The following is a 5,395-nucleotide window of genomic DNA, read 5'->3' as shown; positions in this document are numbered from 1 at the left end:
CTGATGATGATGATGAAGCTGAAAATGATGATGCTGATGCAGAGGTCGTGGCAGCAGGCCTCTGTACGGCGGTGCTATCGGTTTGCACTCCGCTGCATGTTTGCCTATTGTTAATGTCATCATTTGTCTCCTACTGCCCCTTTTACTGTTGTCTGGGGTGCTGATTTTTTTGCTGTCTCTCCTCTGTTTTTCCTCCCTTCGCCATTTTGTCCCGTTCTCACATCCATGCTTGCTGTTTTTTCTGCAGGTTCTTTCCTGGGCCTCAAGGTGGGGAGGAAGTCATGCTGCCCTTCATTCCCTTCATTTGTGCAGCAAGGAAAGGGGCGCCAAGAAGGGGCAGGAAAGGGAAAGAGGCAGCAATGGCAAGAAGGGGACTGAGCAGAGAGGGGGACGCTGAGCAAGGGGGCAAGAGGCAAAGTGGGGGGCAGACAGCAGAAAAGGCAGCGGAAGAAGGCAGAGGGGCAGGCGGTAGTATCAGGCAGGGCAGAACGGAAAAGGGGGCGGGGGAATGTGAGGCAGGACAGAGCAGAAAGGGTAGGGCGGGGGGGAGGGGCAGGTTGGAGGGAAATGCAAGGGGGGGAGGGGGCATGTAAGGGGAATGCGGGGGGGAGGGGGGGGGCGGGGCTGCGAGGGGGCTTGGACAGGGCAGGGAGCTGTGAGAGTGGGCTGGGTAGGCAGGGGACAGAGATAAAATAGGAGAGAATGGGATCAAAGGGAGAGTAGGAGAGTAGGAGGAGAGACGGGAAAAATGGGAGTGTTGAGATGGATTTGCAATAAAGTCTGTCCAAAGTTCAGCAGCCACCCCACACTCATAAGAAGCAAAGGGAGAGAAAGGGCAGGATGAAGAAGCAAGGATTTTGGATGCAGTTAGGATGTATTCCAAGTTCCCAGTTGCAAGGGAACATGTGTTATCTGTGCAATTAGAGGCATACGAACAAAGCAAGATCTTTTACTGGTAGAGAGTTCAGAGGTTGGTACGTAAACTACACATTTTTGTGATGATTCAAAAAAATATTTTTACGACAGGGCGGCAGTGTTCTCACTTCTTCAATTGGCATGCATCACCAGTAATCTGCACATGAACAAACCCCATTTTTTACATGATGAAACCGACTTGCATCCCTGACTACGAGTTGTCGACGGCTAATCTTTGAGATATATTTGATTGCAGAGTGACAATCAGGGCAGACTCTAAGATTCTTTGTAATAAGAAGAGGGGTTCCACGAGGTGTGCTGATAAATCCAAAGGCAATGGCCAACTTTTCACTATGAGTATATAGCTTGAGTTCCTTTTCCTGCTCTGAACCATGAAGAACCAACTTTGTCTCGGGAACATATCCTGCCTCTTTTATTTGCATGATCAGCCCCTCCAACTCAGTATATATCTCCTCACTCTGCGGGTGACGTTGATCGCCCGCAAGAAATTCATGCACCCTGCCTTTCACCTCAATCAAGCTGCAGCCCTGAGGCTTCTTCAGACCCTTTTCCTTCATCACGTTCATTAGATTTTCCGCATCATTCACCCTGCCAGCAGCAAGGTACAGATTAGATAGAGTTATATATGGAGAAGCATCGTTGATATCAAGGTCAAAAATACGCTTTGCAGCACGCTCTGCCCGCTCTATATCAACCTTGTTTCTACAGGCACCAAGCAAAGTCATCCATGATACAGTAGTAGGTGGAAAAGGCATCTTATTCACCAAGTCCTCTGCCTCATCCAGCCGGCCCAACCTCCCAAGTAAATCAACCATGCAGTCATAGTGCTCTGCGCTAGGTTTAATGCCATAATCCTGTTTCATGGAGCACCACCACTCACGGCCCTCATCCAACAAACCAGCATGGCTACATGCAGAAAGGATACTGATAAATGTGACCTCATTAGGCTTGACTCCCTCCTGGAGCATTCGATCAAAGAGGAGAAGGGCTTCCTTACCATGCCCGTTTTGGGCATATGCTGCTATCATTGCACTCCAAGATACAACGTTCCGCTTGCACATCTTGTCAAATACCCTCCACGAATCCTGAAGACTCCCACACTTCGCATAGAAATTCACAAGAGCGGTTCCCACAACAACGTCTAGCTCAATTCCCCTCCAAGTGATGTGGCTGTGGACCTGCTTGCCTTCACTTAGAGCTGCCTGACTGGCACAGGCAGATAGAAGGCTGACAAACGTCACTTTGTCAGGAACAATCCCCTCTCTCTGCATGTGATCAAAAAATTGGAGAGCATCCTTTCCATGGCCATAATGGGCATATGCTGCAATCATGGCATTCCACGAGACTCCATCTCGTTTGGGCATATTGTCAAATATACACCGTGCATGTTCCAGGCCACCACACTTACCATACATATTCACGAGGGCAGTTGAAACAACAATGTCTGACTTAAATCCAGTGCCTGTTACAAAAGCATGCATCTGTTTGCCTCCTTGAAGAGCTGAATGGTTGGCACATGCAGAGATCATGCTGGCGAAGATAAATTTGTCTTGCAGTACTCCTTCCTGCTGCATTTGGTCAAAGAGTTGGATTGCATCATCAATTTGTCCGTACCGAGCATAGGCTCCAATTATGAAATTCCAAGAGACCAAGTTTCGTTCAGGCATTCTGTCAAAGATTCTCCGAGCATCTCCCAAACTGCTACACCTTGCATACATATTGACGAGGGCGGTTGCAACATCAACGTCAAGTTCATATCCACTTTGGGTAATGAGGTAGTGCATCCTCTTGCCTTCAGCTAGTACCTCATGGCTGGCAAACGCATCAACAATGTTGATGTAAGTTATCTTGTCTGCAGCAAATCCTAGGTGATGCATTTGGTCAAAGAGTCGGAGAGCCTCCATGCTGTGGCCATGTTCTGCAGAAACTGAGATCATTGCGTTCCAGGAGACCACATTCCGTTCAGACATTATTTCGAATGCCTTCCTTGCATCCTCCACACTGGCACATTTACCATACATGCTAATAAGGGCAGTCGCTACAACAACATCCGAATCCAATCCACTTTGTGTGATGTATCTATGAACGTGCTTGCAGTGTTCTAGAATTCCCTCAACGCCACAAGCATCAATAATGCTAAGAAAGGTGACCTTGTTTGGTACTACTCCCTCAAGCTGCATTTTGTCAAACGTCAGAATGGCCTCACTGCCATGTCCATGCTGTGCATATGCACCAATCATGGAAGTCCACGAGACTACGTTCCTTTCAGACATTTTGTCAAACATCCTCCGAGCATCAGTCAGGCTGCCACAGCTGCCATACATATTGACAAGGGCATTTCCTACGACGACTTCTCCATCAAATCCGCTGCCGATTAACCGAGCATGAGTGCGCTTGCCCTGGGCCAGAGCCAATTCGCCACCACAAGCAGACAAGATGCTGGTGAAGATAAATTTATCAGGCATTACCCCTTCTTGTTGCATTTGGGCAAACAGATGCAGGGCAGCCTTCCCTTGCCCAACATGGACGTACTCTATAATCAGGAAAGTCCATGAAAAGACATTGCGTTCAGCCATTCTGTCGAAACATGCACGTGCGTCATCCACAGATCCACATTTAATATACATCTGTACAGTGAGACTCCCCAAAAAAACGTTTTTCTCCTGTCCGCTCTGTACAACGTGACCATGGATACGCTTTACTCCCTCCAAAGACTTCGCATTTCCACTCAAGCGCAAAAGAGAAGCATAGGCAGCTTCGGACATGGCAGGGTTGAAGGATGATACATACAGCTGCTTACTGTGGAGGTTTTGGAATGTGGATTCACATTCAGGTGGGTGTCTTGCTACAGGTGGGCATTGAACGACCTGCGATAATGAAATGAAGAGTTTACGACGATTGGCATAGCAGCTAGGCTCACGTTTGGCCTTGTTCGTCACCTCTCCCATGCCCAGGAGGGTGTTGGGAAGGCATCGACTATCATATGTGAGTAGCTTAGTGTCGTGGGCGCTACTCACTCTGCATCTTAGGACCATGCCGTGGAAAATTAACCATTGCGTAGAGCTTGCACATATATACAACCCTCCAACACAATATACCACTACATATATATATCATACAAGTAGAATGACCCGTCGTCCTAGACTCGTTAGAGACCCCCTCCCTTCCTTTACCTTCACGAGTAACCTCACCCATCTACGACGGGCTAGAGATCCGCTCCGTTGGGTCTCAAGGTTGTGATCATAGATCACCTTTAATAAAATTTAAGGTTTCATTTATAAATCTCAAACTTTGAGAAATTTTAAGAAATTTTGTGAAAAACATATACATGCGGGAGTTAACCCTCGAGGAAACATGCTTTCTTCCATATATTGCTGAACATCTTGCAGTTCTTGCCATCCTGTGTCTACCAAAGAAACCACCCCCCGGCCTTGTACTACAATGGCTTGAGTAGCCAACTCATCTGTCCTTTGATTTTCTTTTCTGTTTATATGAACAAACTTGCAAAAATCAAACTGACTACATAGTGCCATAGCCTTTTGATTAAGCTCCTTCAAATGAGGACTTCTTGTCTTGTAATGCCCTTGCATTTGCTTTATAATAAGCTGAGAATCTCCTCTTACTTCCAATTCTTTAACTTGACTTTGAAGGCAACCCTCCAAACCAAGAATCAAAGCATTATACTCAGCTGCATTGTTAGTTGTGACACCTCGAAGCTCTTGTCTTCTAGCCCATACTTCTTGATCTTCAGAATTCATCAAGACCATCCCCCCTACTCGTTGTTGGCGTGAAGGACTAAAAACCTCATCAAAATATAAGACAAAAGCTGTTGGTGGTGTCTCCCTTTCATCATTAATGTCCTTCTTATATTTATTTTCTTCTCTTAGATCCTACCGTCCTATGAGCAAATCTGCCATAGTGGACCTAGTGGTATTTTCAATTGACAAAAGAGAAAGAGAACTCTTAAAGCTCTGACAACCATTTTGCAAATCTTCCCCCAGGATTAGGCTTGCGAACTAGATATGCTAATATAGATTGAGAGGTAAGGAAGAAAAATGGTCAAGGTAATAAATAGGAGCGAAACTTTCTGACTGAAAACACCAAAGAGAGAGCTTGCTACTCCATTTCTTCATACCTTGTTTCCACCTCTGTAAGCTGTTGGCTGGTATAATAGATGGGTTGCATCCTACCTGCCTCTCCTTTTTGTAGCAATACAGCACCAACTGAATGCAAAGATACACTTGGATTTACATAAAAGTCTTGAGACCAATCAGGGGGCTTCAATATTGGGACCTTACTCATGGCCTTCTTAAGTTGCTGAAAAGACTCTTATTTCTCCACACCCCATTGGAAAGAAACTCGTTTTCTTGTCAACAAGTTCATGGGATGCACTATCTCTGTGAAATCATCACAAAAGCATTGATAATACTTGCTTTTTCCTAGAATTCTGTGAACACCA

General features: G+C 46.0%; 1 pseudogene; it reads right to left on the bottom strand.

Annotated features, from left to right (window-relative positions):
• Positions 1-562: 562 nt before the first annotated feature.
• Positions 563-3,988, bottom strand: LOC147896028 (pentatricopeptide repeat-containing protein At3g26782, mitochondrial pseudogene; annotated as a pseudogene).
• Positions 3,989-5,395: the final 1,407 nt, after the last annotated feature.

This window comes from Dipteris shenzhenensis, chromosome 12 (assembly GCF_047967505.1).
Source record: "Dipteris shenzhenensis isolate YYH24624 ecotype China chromosome 12, Dip_SZ_1.0, whole genome shotgun sequence".
NCBI classification, from domain to species: Eukaryota; Viridiplantae; Streptophyta; class Polypodiopsida; order Gleicheniales; family Dipteridaceae; genus Dipteris; species Dipteris shenzhenensis.
The sequence above is the reverse complement of the archived record's forward strand: the minus strand, read 5'-3'. Positions and strand labels throughout refer to the sequence as shown.